Consider the following 19,774-nt stretch of genomic DNA (forward strand, 5'->3'; position numbering starts at 1 on the left):
GTTTTTCTAGTTCGCTAATGGTATATTGGACACATGCATCTCATTGTCCAGCTTTCCCTCTTTTCCTCTTTTAAGTAATAATGCTTTTATGTTTACATTTTATAATGTGCACTACAGGTTACAAACGTTTACATTCCGATTGCTTTAAATATCAGTGGGTAGGGAATCACATGTAGGGGATCTAGATAATTGATCAAGCAAAAAGACATATTTAAAACATTTTACTTTGAAAAGTTTGAATTTGATTAAAGTACCTATCAGTGACATGTTTCTGTTTAGTTCTAAGTTATATGATGAATACTCAGCAGTTTACAAGTTGTTTAATATGAATTACGTATAGCCTAATAAATCCATTGTTCATTATATATCACAGGAAGTATAAGATCCTTTTTTTAGACGCAGTTCTGTGATTGTCATCAATAAGTTCAGCAATTTCAGATTCAAGTTGAGAAGCACTTAGTAAAATAATATACTGGTAGATTACCCGTTCATGTGGAAGGGCATATTAACTCCAGTTATTTAATTTGATGTTATTTTATGTTAGTTGTATATTGACTTCATTTTTACTGTTGTATATAAAATGAATCAAATTGTAATTATTTTCAAATAGAGAAGAATACATTTAACAAAGATGGATTTTATAAGAAAGTCTGAAATCAATATTTTGAGTTTTTTTCATTTTTAAATTTACAAAGTATGCACAAACTAGGAACTCACATAGAACTAGAAAGCTTGAAGTATTTTTAAGAATAGGAACTAAGTTTCCAGAATTATACTTGATTCAGTCTGTAGATAAGAGACAGTCTGCAGTAATAACTAACCCAGGGAAATTTACTGTTATTTGAGAGATAGCATTTCTATTATTTTCTTTTTAAACACAAAAGTAATAGTCACCAGCAAACCAGATTTCAGGAAAAAAAAAAAGTCTAAAATAGAAGATATTAGAAAATGAAAGGTTTTATTGTGCTTCCTTCATATCCTCAAGCATTCTGTTTGCCGCACTTGTCCTTGGCGCTCAAATTGATTAGCAGTTTGTCAATAGGAAATGTGGTGCATGCCTAGTTCATTTTATGCTTCAAACTAAAATTCATTTGCATTTGCTTAGGAAGTTATCTGAATTCATATATTCTATACATTGTACTCACTAGACGTTTTGCATCATCTTAACCCCCTTGGTTTGCATTTCACTTCTACAGTGTGTTTCCAGAAAAGTTATCATTTCACTGAGCTATTACTAGTAAATTTTTGTTTTTTGTGGATGTGAAAAAAAATGCTGCTACTTGTTTGTGTTGTTACATGTAGTGTGTTGCAATTAACTACAGTAGTTTTAAAGGTAAAGATCTAAGCTCTTATTTAATTTTTTTTTTTTTTGCTCAGAAGTTTGTAATTATAGGTTCCGCTGAAGTTATTTCATGTAGATATGTGAATGATTTAAACAAGTCTGAAAGTGTTACTTACTTTTTTGGTTTTAGGGGGTGGAGACACATTCGAGAGGAAAAGCATGAGGAAAAGCACCATGGAGTTCAAGGTTTTTCCCTGAGTTCTCTATTCTCTATGTGTTAGCTTAAGGCATTCCTCTTGTGACATTAGAAAAGCTATTATCCAAAGGTAAATTTTTTGTGGCAAATGTTTATTTTACATCTTAACTTTGGGGATTTTGTTCATTTGTTTTTTGCAAAATAAAGAGCACTGAACTTTAAACTTGAATTTTTCTGCACTTTTTTAGGGAAAGAAAACTTTTTATTGTCATTTAATCCACTTTTTCAGTTTGATTCAAGTGATACATATGTATAAAACATACCAAAACCATGAATATGCTGCTAGCTGTACCTTAAACCCAGTACACTGATCATAAGCTTCAAGACCTTACTAGGATTTTATATAGTTTTCCAGGCTTCAAAAACAACAGTCGGCTTATTCGCTCCGTGTTTCAGTGTTCTAGGTCTTAAATTATTGCAACACTTTCAGATTTGGTTTCAGATCATACAGTAACGTTATATTTATACATACTGCTAGAGAATATACTTTTAGTTTTGAAATGGAATTTTTATAAATGTATTCTTTAATTTAAAAAATGGTGAACTTGTTAAGTTTAAGTCAGAGTACTTAAAAAGTATGTATATTATCCATACAAAAAGTTATGTTCAACGCTTATAATAAGAAATATTCATATCTCATATCGAGATACAATTAATCGAAAATAGCCGTCATTCAGAAGTCTTCACATGTGGCAGGAGGATTATCATTACTATGGTTTTCAAGAACCCTTTCTGGAGCATTTTCAGATACTAATTTAATTTGGGGAAAATGCCCACAACATTAATTGCAAGAGCGTTCTCAATTGCTGCAGCTTGCTGTTAGATGCCTACCTTAACTATTGTTTTAAAATATACATATATATATTTCAAATAGTTTTCCAGGTATTTTCTTCTACCTTTTTTAAAAAATAAATTTCCAAAAATAAAAACAGAGTTTATGTATTTTTGTCAATGAAGGTTTTTATTTTGTAGTTTATAGAATTTGTTCCTTATCAGTTTGATACTTGATCAATATTCCTAGACTTTTTAACCTGTATTTACTTTGAAAAGACAACCGTCCTCTATCCTAAGCGTCCTCCCTGTTTTCTTTTCCTTCTTAGGGTGTTTGTTCTCTTGGAATGAAATAGATGCCCATAGATCATTTTCTCTCATTGGGAATTGTGTAGATCACTGTTTACAGTTCTAGTTAAGTGCAGTTTTCACCACTCTGTACAATTTTTTACAAAGTGCTTTGGAGATTTAATGATCTTAATACTGCCACAGAAGTTTTAACAGCTCTGTGGGGAGAAAATAAGTTTTTGTGACAACAACAAAAATTTAAAGGATCAAACCAGCTTACCTTTCTCTGCAGAATTGGTTTTAATAAGTTCCCAATTGCCAGGATCATACTGTTGCTTTGTTCACTTACCGTTCTTAGTCTCAAATCATTCAGCACAGTTAATTTATCAACTGAGTACAGTAGTCCAGGGCTATGAGTAGGCGCTCTTTTTATTTCCCTCTTTACATCAGAGATGTTATGTCAGTTTTGCCAATAGTTCTCAAGGAGGCTCATAACTTAAACCAACATTTCATCATGTATGAGATGCAAATAAACCAGTATTAGTTTATGGTGGGTGGTTTGACTCAGGCGTTTTAAAAGGGATATAGGCTAATGACAATGGAACTTATTTGGGAGTTTCATTTCCTATTTTGACAATGTATTTCATTTTAAACTTCACTTCAACATACGGCAATGTAAGGCATTGAAAATATTCAACATATCAATAGCAATGCAAAGAGGGTAAATCATGTTTTAAATTTTTTTTATTTTTTTTGTTGTAAATATATGGTACTATAGTACTTTAGGTGTGACCTCTGCTTATCATGGTAGTTAGAATCAGAAAATAAAAATTTGCTTTCTAATTAATACTATTGGTTCACTGTAAATGCATCACTGGATACAATATGAAAAAAAGCAAGATTACGTTTTTCTACCATTGTCCACTTCAGGGCAAGCATGCTTGGTATAGAGCTCTAACTCGTGTATATCTTGAACTGTAGATGTAGTTTTCAGTTGCTGCACTTCAGTTTTTTAAAGACTTGTTCAGTCCAGGAACTATCTCAATGATACTTGCTGGCATATGCATTTTAAATATGGTTTAAAGAAGACATTTCTGTGTACTGTTCTGTTTAAAACAAAAACAAGACAAAAAAAAAAAGCACTATTGCAAACACAAAATGTGTTCAACTTTGTAGCTATTTTGCATTCCTGTACTTTACAAACTGTCATCAGAGCAAAAGGTTTAAAATTAGGTAATGAAATATTTTTGTAAATAAATACCTTTAAGCTGGTATTTTAAAACTGTATTCTAAATTAATGTTTCTGGAAAATGTTCATATATATGTATATGAATGTCTCTTTATGCTGAAGGGCTCTGGTTGGGCAAAATAAAATACTCTAATCTCTCCTGAAACTAAACAAGCCCTTTTTTCTGGAAAATTTGTTGTTTTATTTTTAACCTTTCCTCTGAATTTGTGAAATTAATCCATTGGCTTAACCTAGTAAGGTAAATAGTGGACCAACTTTGCTTCTACATTTGTGAAGGGAAAGTTTCCATTTCATCACGTAGTTCAAGTATAAGGCAGGTGATGATATATTTGTTAATGGGTCTTTTACGTAAGAGTGCACTGAATCAGGGGTGTAATAGAAAGTGAGTGCAAGGCTTTAGGAGTTCACTAGAGTCCGTTCTTAACCATTACTGTTTGAATATACCTGGACATTTCTAACAGTTCCTACTTTAAAAGTGAGTGGGCTTGCTTTTTTTTTTTTTTTTTTTTTTTTTGAGGTAACAAAGCTGTACTTAATTTTTCTGTATTTTTAGTTTTGTATCAGTGTCCCAACTACTATGTCAAAATGAGCATCACTTTAACGGATCTAAAATAACAGCGCCCAATAGACCAAACAGTGCTCATTTATGACCGTTTCCACTGTACTTCGGAATAAGGACTGGGAACTCACTAATCGATTTCTTGAATGTTGAGAAGCTATGACCTTGCTGTCCACATGGTGGCAGTCGTGCCTCACTCACTTGGTTGGAGACTAATTGTGCTAGCAGGCTGGTAACATGGGAATCAACATCTTTTGTCATTCTTTTTTAGGATTGGCACTTATCTAGAGAAGTGTTTGTGGCAAATATGGAACAGAAAAAACATCTAACTCAGTTTTTTGTCATAAAGGAATAAAATCGGTGGTTTTCAACCTTCCTAGACTGCAAGAGGGGAGAGGGATCTATTTTCAAAATTAATGTCACTTTTTTTCCAGGAAGTATAAGCATGGGGAGATGAGATGGTTTTTATAACTATAGAATAATTTATAAGAAAGATTGGATTATCTCTGTTAGCTTTATAAGGACCTTAAATGAGGAAGTGTTCTGTGTAATTCTTACATCAACCTCCACTACTTGGAAGGAAATAAATTTTTCACTGGCTTTTCATGAGATCGATGCAAGATTTCAGTTTTTTTCCCCAGTTACTTTACAGATAACATGATTGCCTTGTTTTGCTCTTTTCACTTTTCTTACAAAGATGGTTTTTTTAATTATAATTAAATCACTGTTAAGAAAGTTTTGATAGTGGAGTTTCAATTTCCAACACTTATTTGCAAATTTTTACCAAGTTCCAAAAATTTATAATTTCCAATACCATCCATTCCTTCGCCATGTTCATTGACCACCACCCTTCCTCCCCTTCTTCTTTCTCTCCCCTACCCCACTCTTTTTTCCTTTTAGGCACCAGGGTTTACAATACTGTTACTAACAACAGGACCATGCATTTCACTTCCTTTCAGAATCCAGTTCTTGTCTTTAGTGGTCATTGCCATCTGTTCTTGTCATAGTCATCTCTGCTCTAACTGCACTCCCTTCCCCCCATCTTTTCTATTGATGTTCTTTGAAAGAAGAAAGACTTAAATCATTTTACTTTTGTGAATTTAATTTGTATACCACCAATATCCATGGTCCCCAACCTTTTTCTAATCATGAAGGTCTACAGTGGGCTTTAGACTTAGCATTCCAACCCACCCCGCCATTAACAATTACATGATTTTTCTCCTGTGTCCTTGGAATATCCTAAGGTTCGCATATCATATGACTGTTGGCAGAGAAAATCTGCTTGGCTATGTGCTAGGTTTATTCACAATGTAGGAAGTGAATTTTCTTCTAATAATACCTGTTTCTGTACTGCTTTCAGAAGCCATGAGGATGTTAAAGAAACAGATTTATATAATACAAAATTTGTTATTCGTAGAAGAAAGTAAATTTGAGGCCTCCTTTAACTATGAAACTCAAATTGTAATTTTTATCATCTGTTGCAAATTTCTGTTTCCAGTGGAAGCCCTAAAATACTTCTGCTATTCAAAAGTGAGTGCAGTTGTCTTCTTTCCAAAACTCCTCTGAACATCACTCTGGGATGGATTTTCTGTCCCTGTCTACCCCTCTCACTTTCCCTCTCTTCCTCTCAAACTCTTGGCAAATAAAGAAAAAAGAAAAAAAAAAGGCAGTTTAGTTCAGAAAAGAAGTCCTGTACTGAGGTAGAGGCCTTCAGAGTGAGCACTGAAGCAGGATGACATTGTCAAGGTGTGGGCAGCCGGAGCACAGTCTTGTTGCACCAGTGTTTCCGATGAGAGGCTGAGGTCTTGTTCAAATGAAGAGGAGAGGCCTAGAAAGTATTAACACGTGGTGGGGGTTAGCCCATTCTTATAAATGTTGCATCCTTCATGCCACGGGTCTAAGTCATGGTTCTCAAATGTTCGGAAACATTATTAGATCATAAACTGGAGTTTGAGCTTTTTTAAATTTTTTTAATTGTATAACTCAAGTGGGGCCCACGGCTACAAAATCTAACCAAAAATTTAAGTACTGCTGATAATGTGGTTCACAGACCCTACATAGAGCCCAGCTGCTTGCTCTTGGATCATATGTTTCAGGCATGTTCTACCATCTAATGGAATGTATGGGTCTTGTATATACACTAAAGTGAACATGATATCTTGGTCTACCAATGGGCTGAGGTAAATGTGATTTATAATGCTTAAATGGATTTCAGTAAGTAAATCCTATAAGCTACACACCAAAGATCAAGAAAAAAAGTTCTCCAAGTATTGGAAACCTTTTCAGGATGGTCATCCTAGCTCTGAACTTTCAAACTATTCTCCACTTCTCCCATGTGAACTACTGCCTAGAAAATAAGCCCAGTTCCAAGATCCATCTTTTTTAGTAATTTAAAAACCAAATGTCAGAAAGAAAGAAAGAAAGAAAGAAAGAAAGAAAGAAAGAAAGAAAGAAAGAAAGAAAGAAAGAAAGAAAGAAAGAAAGAAAGAAAGAAAGAAAGAGAGAGAGAGAGAGAAAGAGAGAGAAAGAAAGAAAGAAAAGAAAAGAAAAGAAAAGAAAAGAAAAGAAAAGAAAGAAAGAAAGAGGGCCGGGCGGTGGCGCTAGAGGTAAGGTGCCTGCCTTGCCTGCGCTAGCCTTGGACGGACCGCGGTTCGATCCCCCAGCGTCCCATATGGTCCCCCAAGCCAGGAGCAACTTCTGAGCGCATAGCCAGGAGTAACCCCTGAGCGTTACCGGGTGTGGCCCAAAAATCAAAAAAAAAAAAAAAAAGAAAGAGAAAGAAAGAGAAAGAAGGAAGGAGGGAAAGAAAGAAAGGAAAGAGAGAGAGGAAGGAAGGAAAGAAAAACGAATAAAAGGACAAAAAGATACTTGATAGAGAGGAAGGAAGGAAGGAAGGAAGGAAGGAAGGAAGGAAGGAAGGAAGGAAGGAAGGAAGGAAGGAAGGAAGGAAGGAAGGAAGGAAGGAAGGAAGGAAGGAAAAAAGAATAAAAGGACAAAAAGATACTTGAATACCATGAATACATAAAAATATGGAAAAGAAGCCCACACTATTGAACTGCTAATTTGGACTGCTAGTGCATGCTTCCTAAAGTTGGTCTTTCCTTTTCAGCTTTACCCATACTTTTGAAGAGGGTGGAGTGAATGACAGAGTGAGCAGCCATCTTCAGAAATTTTTGCTGGTAGCCCTCTAGCCTTACTATATATCTACTAGGGTTCTTCTAACCAAGAATTTTTCTTGATATGGTAGAAGAGTTAATCTATTTTAACAATTTTTTACTTCTGATAACCAAATTCAATACATAATAAATGATCCCATTGTTTGAGAAGTAGATTTGTCTGGTATTTCATTCTGAGACTTAAATGTGGACATTATCTTTCAGCCGACTTGGCATATCGGTATGAAGGCCAGTTTTTACATTCTTCAATTTAATTGATCCTGTGACCTTTTTCAAGCTATTCTACCCGTTTATCTGTTTCCTCTGTGTGTGTGTGTGTGTGTGTGTGTGTGTGTGTGTGTGTGTGTGTGTGTGTGTGTAACTTGAAATTAATACTGACTTTACCTTAGCTCAAGAGTAGTTGTTGGAACACACTAAAATAACCTCTGAAAAGAGTTAGAAAAGAACGTTAGAACACCAATTTTTACGATACTAAAAATGAATCTCACAAAAGCACTGTGATATATAAAGTAAACACTTGAATAGGGAAAACTAGTAGCAACTCTAATTTAGGGGGTCAGTAAATTAAGATTAAATCTGCTAAGATCAGGATAAATAAATAAATAAATAAATAAATAAAAGAAATGAAATAAGATGTTTGCATTTTCTTAGTATCTTGAATTCCAATATTGAACTTTGTGGCACAGTACTTGAGAGGACCAATTGAGTGTCCTATGTTTATGGCAACTATCATCTGTGTATGTATAAATTCTTCCTAAAATCAACACTTAATTTCCTTTCAAAAATAAAACAACCAGAATCCCAGTGTTTGGCAAGGTTGTTTTATTTTAACAAATACACTGAAATTTATAATGTTGATTAGCTTTTCTCTCTGATATAAATTGTGGTGTTCAGTCATGGTGTAGTTAACTTATATTTTACAAGTTAGATATTTTCACAGATCATTCATGAAATAAATCCATAAATATAAAAAATTGTCAGAACCGAAGACACTGCTTTCATGTTCTTTCACAGAACAAATAATCTCTAAAACTTCGTTTCTAGTTGACCAGTGGGGAAAAAAGATAGGCTCAGGCCAAGTCAATAATTTTACCAATAATATGATCTTAAGTCAAGTTAACATTTTGTTTTGTTTTGGGGTCACACCGGGCATTGGTCAGGGTTTACTCCGGGCTCTGCCCTCAGAAATTGCTCTTGGCAGGCTCAGGGGAGCATATGGGATGCCAGGATTTGAACCACCATTCATCCTGGATTGGCTGCTTGCGAGGCATATGCTCTACCGCTATGCCATTTCTCCAGCCTTGAGTTAACTTTTTTTGTTTTATTTTACTTTCCCCATATAGGAGGTAGATTGAAAATCACTCTGGAGCAATGTAAGTAACATAACTCAGCAGAGACTCACTGTGAGTATAGACCCTGAGCACGAGTCAGAGTCCACTTTGAAGGCCTGTCCTCATGCTCTTCATGGCCTTCAAGTAGGCTGACAAACTTTCCCATGCCTCAGTTTCCTTCTCTGTAAAGCAATAGTGATTATTAAGTTACTGTATCGGGGATGCACGGGATCAGATTTAATCCATACAATTTTTCATTATGCTAAGACACCACTGATAGACCATTGATGCAATTAATCATAATTTAAGTAAATTATATTTTGTTATTAAGGAGATTGTCTAATTTTAAGATACAAACTGTGAAATGATCATTAGTGAGACATGGTAGTAATCACTCAAATGTTTACCATTTGAAATAGAAACGAGAGACTTAAGAGACTGCCTCCATCTGCTCTTAATCACACATAATTAATGTGTAGAAAAGAGACTCTAAAAAGGTTCCCATGAAGTACTTTCATAGACATGAGTCTTTTTGGTTGTTTTTTGTTTGTTTAGGTTTGGAGTTAAGTGTGCTTAGGGATTATTCCTGGTTCTATACTCAGGAAGTAACCACTCCTAATGGAACTAAGGGGGACCATATAGGTTGGTGGGGGTCAAACCAGATTGGTTGCATACAAGGCAAACATCTTACCTACCATACTTCACTCCAACCCCATCCCCATAGACAAGTCGTGATCGTGTGATCACCTCAGTCTTGTTCACCATGATTATAAACTACCCCATAAATAAAGCAGTGTTTCCGGAAGCACATGATAAATAAATTGAGAAGAAATATATTTTTTTTATTCAGTTCTCGCAGAAGATGTTAAAAGAGTGAGTGTTGAAGCCCACAGCACACATCTTGGGATCTGTTTCCTTTTGAATTTGTAATGTCACTCCAAAGATTTCCAGTGCCTAGGACTTTACTATGCCCTCTGCTGCTTTCTCCTTAGACTCTGGCTCCAGGTATGTAATTAAAAAAATGTGTTCAAGCTTCCTACCTTCTGTCTCAGGTGAGATGTGTTGCTCTGGGGTCTGGGGCCTGTGAGGAGTTCTCAGACCCCAACAGAGCCAACCCATTGGGCATACCATCTGATGGGCAGCAAATCTGAATTCCCAGAGCTAAGAGATTCCCATGTCTTCTTACTCCTAGATTGTCCAGGTATTTTTTTTTAAGAATTCTGACACACTTATATTCTTCTTGGAGTCAAGATCTCCATATAAGCTCATAAACTTGTTATGTTTCTTAGGAAATGATTATTTAGTTTCAAGGAAAGCCACTCCAGACAATTCCAGTTGAGGTCAAACCTCATCTCCTGATGTTTAACTGAAGAGCCAGGCTGTTCTTTATTCACTCAATACTCCTTCCTTCTGTTTCATCTGCTTTTGTTTCCTCCTGTCTATCCCATAATCTATAAGTTTTTAAAAAATTTAAATGGTAACTTTAAAAAAAACTACAATTATTACATTCTAGGATATGTCCTATTCGGGTGGTTTTTTTTTTAACAGCGAATAATATAGCCCTGGGATATTCATGCAGTGACCCATGATCTAGTCCTGTTTCTGAATAGGGCAGGCCAAGGATGTGCCTTCACTCCCTGAGCAGGGACAGAGATAAGGTCCCAGAGGTGAGGGAAGACCTCATTTAAGACATCACAACTTCATCTCACACTAATTTTATTAAGCACCTTTTCCAAATACTTCAGCTATTTCTGACTGAGTGTGCCATCACTGCTGTCCCTGTTCTAGTCTTCCTGTCCAGGAATTTCAATTCCAGCTCCAATGAAGCTGTTCTTGAAGCTTTGCTGTCTTACTCCATCCTGAGTGAAGGTCAATGCTTTCATTTCATTATGTCAACTGTCCTTTGTGGCTCTGTGACAGTGTCCTTACTCTTAGAAATCTTTCTTTTCTCCAGGAATAACTCATCAGTCTCTCTCCTCTGCTGCAATAACTATTTCCTCATAGCTGCAACTGGGTTCTTAGCACACTGTGCTCTAGTCAAGGGCTCAGGTACCCAACTCCCCTCAATATAGTGAACTTCTGAAGAAACTTCTAGAAAAACTTATTTACCTTGATAACACCAATTTCTGACCTCATAGCTGCCAGAGAGGTGGTAGGAATATTTGTTGATAAATTACAAAATTCTATTATGAAATATAAATACTTAAGCACATATATATAATTTACATGGATGCCAGAACGACCACGTTACATACATGCACATTTTATCTACTTTCTATTTCTGCCACAAACTTTCAGTAGCTAATGAGTTGTCCCTTGAAATCGGTCCATAAATGCAAAGTTGTTCTTTATTTTAAATGGACTAATATTCCATTTAAAGGCTTTTATAGTTCCAGTGGTTCTAAAAGCTGATCAGTTTCTGAAAGCTCCTACTTAACTCTGCAACACAGTCAAGCTTATTCTTAAATCTGTAACCCATTCTGCTGCACATCTATCGTGACATAAGATTGCTTGTCTGATTAATAAGACTAGAGGCAAGAATCCAGGCAATGTGACGCTAATGGCCTGAAAACTTGAAGTGAGCAATGAATGTCTCAGTCTGCTTCACAATAGTCAATTTCTCAGAACATTCAAATGTGACTTTTTAGGTGAAAAATTAGTATTGGGTAACCTACAAATAAAACCATTTTGGTATTTTTTTCTGGTCTTTTCTCTAGTCTATGAGCCAGATTCAAGTAGAAATATTTTATACCCTTCCTTAAAACTCTGGTCTTGAAAAGTTTGATGTCAAAAGAACTCAGAGTAAAATGCCAGTCTGTAACAAACCAAGGTTAGCAAAAAAAGGCAAGTTTAAAACTCCTTAGACCAAGTCCAAAATTATCGTGGCCTACAAATCCCAATACACTTCAGGCTCTTGTTCCAACAGCCCCTTATCCCAGCCTTATTTCATTTATTTCCAGTTCAGCACTTTGACATGTTCTGAACCTTCTGCCAGAAGCACTCTTGTTCTGTAGCTTCACATGCCTGAAGTTTCAATTTAAACGTCTTCTCAAAGAGGCCTTTATTGACGTCAGGGTCTGAATCTGGTATTTTATAATAATTCATCCTTGGGGCCAGTGGCTGATGCAGGTTTGATCCTCAACATCCCATATGGTCCCCCGAGTCTGCCAGAAGTTACTTATGAGTGCAGAGCCAAGAGTAATCTCTGAGCATTGCTGAGTATGGCAAACCCCCTCCTTAAATAAATAAAATTAAATGGTCTTGTTTATTCCTTTATTGGTTTTGTTTTTATGCACCTCTTCTATAATGTACCTCTTCTGTCTATTGACTTCAGGGTTTTATTTATTTTGTTCCCCATTGTAATCCCAAATCCAGAGTAGGGTCAGTCGGGCACATGGACATCCATTTCCTGAATGAACTGAGAGAACCCAGACTTCCTGAGATGGGATCCAGTTTAACTGGGATAGGAAAGAGCACTGGACTTAGAATTAGAAAAAGGATCTTTGGGGGCTGGAGAGACAGCACAGTGGTAGGGCATTTGCTTTGCAAGCAACTGACCCAGGACGACCAGTGTTCTATACCCCATGTCCCATATGGTCCCCCAAGCCAGGAGTGATTTTTGAGAGCAAAGCCAGAAGTAACCCGTGAGCATCACCTGATGTGGCCCAAAAAACAAAAGAAAAGACAAAAGATCTTTGAGTTTTGGGTATATCACCTACGGTATGCTCCACCAATTGTATTCTCATCCTTAGAACAGGGACAACAAATGTTTCTTTATAAAGGCTACTGAGAAAAATAAACAAGTAATATATGTGAAAGTTTATTATAGATAGAATCAGTTGCTCATATAAATAAGTGAGAAAATGTGTACTCAGAAATATTTGCAAAAATGGGTCAGTCTCAAATTCCTCATCTATGAAATTAAAAATCTACATAGACAGTTCTAATTGATCTAATTAAAATTTTAAGCTTGTTTTATCTTATGAGAAAACTCCTTTCTTTATATGATACTGTAATAAAACTAGAAATTTGAATGTATGTAAACAAGCAATATTTCCTGTTCATATTCTCTTTAGTGCTTTGGGGCCATTTCTTTTTTTTTTTTTTTTGGTTTTTGGGCCACACCCAGTAACGCTCAGGGGTTACTCCTGGCTATGTGCTCAGAAGTTGCTCCTGGCTTGGGGGACCATATGGGACACCGGGGGATCGAACCGCGGTCCGTCCAAGGTTAGCGCAGGCAAGGCAGGCACCTTACCTTTAGCGCCACCGCCCGGCCCCTTGGGGCCATTTCTATATTGAAGTAGAAATTGTACAGGCATAAATGAGATGAGAATGCTGAATACATAAGAAATAGCCTTTTGTGTGTCTTTCTTTTTTTTTCGGCCACACCCATTTGATGCTCGGGCTACTCCTGGCTAAGCGCTCAGAAATTGCCCCTGGCTTGGGGGAACCATATGAGATGCCAGGGGATCGAACCACTGTTCTTCCTCGGCTAGCGCTTGCAAGGCAGACACCTTACCTTTAGCGCCACCTCACTGGCCCCTTGTGTGTCTTAAATATATTCAAAATAATATCTTATCACCTAACGGTATGATACAAATATGTCATCTTTTGCTCTATTGCAAAACCAAAATCTCTAACTACACAAGACTGACGTTGACAAACATGGACTGGAAATAACCTATAGAGGTACTAATGATAAAGTTCCTAACTTGGGCCTCGGCCTAGGATTCATACAAAAACCAAGATCTATTTCAGAGGTCCGACTTTGACAACTGTGCCTGAGCAGAACTTCTGGAACCATACCAAAAGACTATATCTTAGGCTTTGTCCTAGGATATGAGCAAAAACCAAGACCACTAATTACAGAAGACTTATTACAACATCCCAGTGATTGGAAGGAACTGACAGAATCAGATGTCTTTTTCTTCTTTGCAACCACTCAGGAAGGTTCAAAACTCAACATGGTGCTGTTGGAGAGAGCACCATTTTTCTTGGGTTGACATAAATTTTTAGTTCATGCCTAAAGGGTTTTCCTGAACATGAGACCTACTTTTCCCATTGATTTTTTTCACTGTTTTTATAATTGATTGTTATTTTAGAAGCAAGGTTCGAATAACAAAGATTGCTGCCAATTATGACATTCATTGCTGAAATTATCTGAAATATAAAGGAGATCATTAAAAATTATTTGCTCCATAAAAAAAAAAAGAAAAGCCTCTTTAACAAGTGATTCTAAGAAAAACTGGCTGGCCACATGCAGAAAATTAACTTGGGCCTCTTTCCTGATGCTATCTATGCACAAAAGTTAAATCAAAATGCATTCTACACCTCGGCGTCAGACCTGAAACCATAGGCATATAAGGAAAACACAGATCTCTCCATGACATTGAAACTAGAAGCATCTGTAAAGATAAAATGCTCTGATCAAGCAAGTGGAATCCAACAGAAACAAATGGAACTACATTAAATTATGAAGCTTATGTAACTCAACAAAAATGAAAACCAGAATACAAAGACATCCCATGAAAAAGGAGAAATTTGCACACCACTCACAATAAAATATATATTGGATATATATCTTGATATATCCAAGATACATAAAGCCCTGGTAAAATTTTGCAAAGGAAAAAAAATTCAACACAATGAAAAATCGAGAGATAAGATGAATACAAATTTCCTCAAATAAGAAATCCAAATAGCCAACAAAATTGCTCATCTGGGAAATGCAAGTCAAAAACAAACTATGAGGTATCACCTCACACCACAGAGACTGGCACACATCACAAAGAATAAAAACCAGTGCTGAATTAGATGTTGGGAGAGCAGGACTCTTGTTCCCTGATCATGGGATTGTCAACTGGCCCAGCCTCTTTGGAAAGCAATACTGATATTCCTCAAAAAAAAAGAAAAAAAAAAGAGAAATTGAGGGGCTGGAGCAGTGGCTCAAGCCATAAGGCTTCTGCCTTGCATGTGCTAGCCTAGGGTAGAGAGGAGTTCAATCCCACAGAATCCCATATGGTCCCCCAAGCCAGAGCAATTTCTGAGCACATAGCCAGGAAGTAACCCCTGAGTGTCACTGGGTATGGCTGAGAAAACAAAGAAAAAATAAATAAAACTTCAGCTTCCATATAATCCAAAAATACCACTCCTAATAATGAAGCCTAGGGGTCCAAAAACACCATGCAGAAAAGGCCTCTGGACTCCTATAGTCATTGCCTCACTCTTCACGATAGCCAAAATCTGGAAACAACCCAAGTGTTAGAGAGTAGACAAGTGGCTAAAGAAACTGTGGTCCATCTCCACAATGGAACACTAAGCAGCTGTGAGGAAAAGTGAAGTCATGACATTTGCTTCTCCATGGATGGACATGAGGAAATGGAATGATGCTGAGTGAAATAAGTCAGAGGGAGAAGGACAGAATAATCGTATTCATTATTTGGAAACCCCCCCCCAAAAAAAAAATCAAGGATAATGTGGTACTAATCTCCACAGACAATACAGAGGAGTGCCGGGAGGACCAGTCCATGGTAGAAAGCTTGATCTAAAAGCTGGGGCTGGAAAGAAACCAGAAGGACAGAGATGGGCTATAACTTGGTGTTGGACAAAGAGAATGTGGTATGCACAGTAGGCATTCCCTCCATTCACGCTCGTGCAAACCAGTGTCTGAAAATAAAAAGAATGTACTTGAGAGCTAGAGAGAGAGAAAGGAGCAGAGGAGGAGGAAGAGGAGTTAAATGCCTGCCCAGAGGCAGAAAGGGAGAATGGTGCAGGGAAACTGAGGACTTTAGGGGTGGGAAATGTTTATGGGAAAGGGTGGTGGACATTGTAAGATTGAAATGCCATCATGAACAACGTTGTAATCACGATGTTTAAAGAAAAGGGGAAAATAAAAGGGTCTTCTGCATGAGATGGTGATAGAGACGGAGGCCGTTGGATGGTGACTGACTGTTCACAGCATCATGAGAGGTGGAAGGGGGAGTTCTTAGTCCTTTCTTTGGGTTTCTGAGCAAGACACAGGAATGCTCAGGGTTAAGTTCTGGTCTACACTCATGAATGACTTAGGCAGTGTTCAGGGAACCATAGAAGGTGAACGAGTCTGAACCTTGACCAGCGTGGACAGGAACCTTCAGCCAACTCTCTGAGCTCGAGAGCTTTCCATTTTTTCCATTGGATAGATTGTTCTATTTCTCTCTTTAGTGATTGATTTAATATTTTATTTCTGGATTTGGGGCCATGCCCAAAGGTGCACTGGGCATATTCCTTACCATATCTTTGGGGATTCCTTAAGACAGACTTGGGTAAAGAAGGTGAAACCCAGGTCATCAGTGTAGGGAACTGGCCTATTGGCTACCTGAGCCCAGAAGAGAGCTTTCGTTCTAGCCGATGGATTGATTTCTCTCTTGATCTCCTCCTGATCGACTTACTCATATATATTTTCATTTAGGGGCAACACACACCATAGAGTGCTTTGAATGTCCTTCTTATAATGTGCTCAGGAACCTAACAGGAAGATTTAGGAGACCATAGGGGTGAAGAGTTGACCCTCACAAACACACCTGGTAAAGACCACCTGGTGTACTCTCACTTCAGCAATGGCCATGAGTTTATGGGTTTGGGGGTGTTAGGCTCACAGGGTTGGTAAAGTACCCTCATAAACACTGGTCTGGGGGTCACCCAGAGCAGTGCAGACACATGACACACACCCACTCTGGTCCCCACCTCCACAGACAGTTGGTTGATTATTTTTAAACTTTTTGCTAGGTCAGTGCCAGGGGATTATGATGACATCAGGGATTCCGGAGGCCCTGATTGGAGGGTCCCAGAGCCCCAGAACTTAGCAGTTGCTGCTGGGCAACAGAAGCCTCTGGTCTGAGGCCAAAGAGCCTCCAACACTCATTTGGTGGAAGGAGCTTCAAGCCTCGAGCTACTGACAAAGGAGCACTAGGCCTTGGGAGAACCGGAGCCACATGGCCAACAGGGGGCAGGAGCTGGGACCTGAGATTCAGTGCCCGGAGATAAGCAGTTCGGGGCTCCCCCTAGGTCTGGAGATGGAAAAAGAGCTGTTTGGCCCTCCAGGTACATGCTGGGGACACAGGGCTGAGGGCTGAGTCTGAGCTGTGTACAGACAGCAGGTCGGGGGTAGGTGGGTGGGGGGAACAGTTGGACATTTGGGTCATGAAGGGGGAAGAGCATGAGGGCAGGACCTGAGCAGGTAAGTGGTTCCCTGCTGCTCCTCAGCTTATATCCTGGGCACCCTGAGCTGAGACTCAGCCTCTCATGCCCCAACAGAAACCCTCCTCAGCCCAGCTCAGGGTCCCAACACTCTCGTATTCCTTCCCTGGAATGATGGGGCTTCGGGCCTCCTGCCCCAGGAGGTCCTTTCCCTGTTGTTGGACTCACCCCCAGATCTAATGGATCCACTCGACTTGAGTGGCAGATCCATAGGGTGCGGTGCTCACCCCAGGCAGGGAAGCTTCACACCCAAGACTGCCACTGACTCGTTTTTTTTCTCTCCGAGGCCTGCCCAAAACACAAAGATTCCTCTCCAAGATCTGTCATTCATCCCTGGGCCCCGCGTGAGCTCCATTGCCCTCCCCATTCAGTCATCAACCCCCTCGCTGGTCCCTCTGATCACCATCCGGGATGCCCAGCACCAAGTACCCCAGACTGGATGACAGCAATCTCCTGGGACTCCCAGAGGACCCTCTTGTTCTAGGGGGATGTAGGGAGACTTCTGGAGGCTGTGCAGGGACATACTATTTCCTTGGACCTCCAGGACTTGGAAAGTTTCCCCGTTTCAGATCCCGCATGCCATGTGAGAGACCAATGCCCGGGAGACGCACCTAGCTGCATCATGGACCCCTGTGGGAGGAGGAGGAGGAAGGTGCCAGGAGATCAGGGACTACGGGCCCAATCCGGGCGCACCTGCCGAGGGTCCCACTGCGCCAGACCTGATGCACAGCATTATTAAAGAAGGATTGTTCTGATGCGTTGCTCCAGTAAAGATCATTTTGTTCCTTGTTCACGAGAGTCTGCGTTTTTATTGGGCTATTTCAAGGAAACCTGTTTCTGGACACGGGGTGCTCTTTCATAGAAGGGGTTGCTGGGGGCAGTCAGGGATGGGACCAACTTCCATTCCCTCTGAGAGCTGAGTCCTGGCAAGTTCTGTCCTGTGCAGCAGTCTGGGCTCAGTGGGGAGCAGGTGAGGCTCCAGTTCTGGGACTCAGGACAATCAGCTGCCTGTTTAGTAGGGAGCCACGACAGTACTCAGGGAGCAGTCTGACTCTACATTCAGGGATCACTCTTGGCCCCTGCCTGATGTTCGGGGCCTAATGGATGCAGGGTAGATCCCGGGTAGGAGAATGTAAGACAAACACACCACCTCGCTTCCTGGGCCCCCAGTGGTGCTTCTGAGTCGGACCCTCTGAATGTGGGGGGCGGGGGGCAGGTGCCTGTGGGGTGCCACGAACCCACCCTGTTTCTAAGCCTACAGCATTTGAGTGGGCTGAGCCCAGATCCTGGCACTGGGCCTCTGAGCACCTCTTGGGGTGGCCCTGGTTCTGAAAAATCCCCAACTGGTCCCAGGAGCAACAACAGAAGGACCCTTGAGCTAGCTACGAGGATGGGCAGTCAGCAGGACTTGAAATGGCTCTGGGCTCTGAGGAAAGAGGAGTGAACTTCAGGGGGGCCTGAGCAGTAGAGGTGGGAGATGCAGACCGACATTCCCTGGGAAAGGCTTCCTCATCCCCAGGTGTCTGTGCTGCTCTCTCCAACAGCAGAAGCCCAGAAGAGCTGATTTGGGGCTTGGAGAGCTGACAACATGGACCCCGGGATCCCTGCAGCACAAGCCAGAGACTACGGGAGCCCTGGAATCCTGAGAGCAGCTGGGGAATGAAGGATGCATCCCACATCCGTCCCCAGATGCGCTGGGACAACAGGCGCTGTGGGGATTCTGGCTACGATCAAGAGCCAACCAAAAGAATGTCACGGGAGGCCCCCTACCCCCGCCCACACCCCCTGGCTCTTGCTTCCCAGCCCATTCCCCAGGGCTGGACGGTGGAGAGTTGGGGCTCTGTCTCCCCAGGCTCAACTCTCCCTAATGGCATTTCCCACTCAACCCCAGAGCTTCTCTCCCAGCATGGGCCTGAGACATTTCACTGATAGACAAGGAGCCCCAGGCCCACCCTCCTTATGCACAGTCTCTGGGGACCCTGCTTGGGCCCAAAGACCTGGTAGGGCCCCAGTGCCCTGAGGAATCCCAGTTCGGCTGAGACATCCCTTTTCAGCGCCAGTGGCCAGGAATCCTCCCTCCCTCTGGCCATGTGGCTTCAGGAGTCACCCTGTTTGAGGGCCTCGAAAGAGCTGTTTTGGGGGCCAGGGGGCTTTTGACCCCTTTGCTCAGGAGTTATCAGCTGAGAAGAGGACACAGACAGGGGGATTACTAGGGCAGGCATGGCCTTTGATACTGGAGATGCTCAGACTCTGCCCTGTCAGCGAAGAGCTCACCCTCCCAGTCAGCTCATGCGCCACCAGCTATGACAGGGTGCTCAGAAAAGCAGCTGTGATTTGGTTGGTTTGGTTTTGTGTTTGGGACACACACCGCAGTCCTCAAGGGTTCCTCCCTGACTCAGCACTCAGGATTCATTCCTGGAGGTGTTCCAGGGACCATATGGGAGGCCAGAGTTGGAACCCAGGTGGCCATGGACAAGGCAAATTGTCCTTCGGCTATGCTATCACTTGGGTACCGATGATGGGAGTTTCACAGTCAGCTTTCAGGGCATTCACAGAGCCAGGAGTAAACCCTGAGAACCACCCAAGTCTGGTCCAAAACCATTTATGGTCTTAGAAAACGTATTCTT

Source organism: Suncus etruscus, chromosome 15 (genome assembly GCF_024139225.1).
Source record: "Suncus etruscus isolate mSunEtr1 chromosome 15, mSunEtr1.pri.cur, whole genome shotgun sequence".
Classification (NCBI taxonomy): domain Eukaryota; kingdom Metazoa; phylum Chordata; class Mammalia; order Eulipotyphla; family Soricidae; genus Suncus; species Suncus etruscus.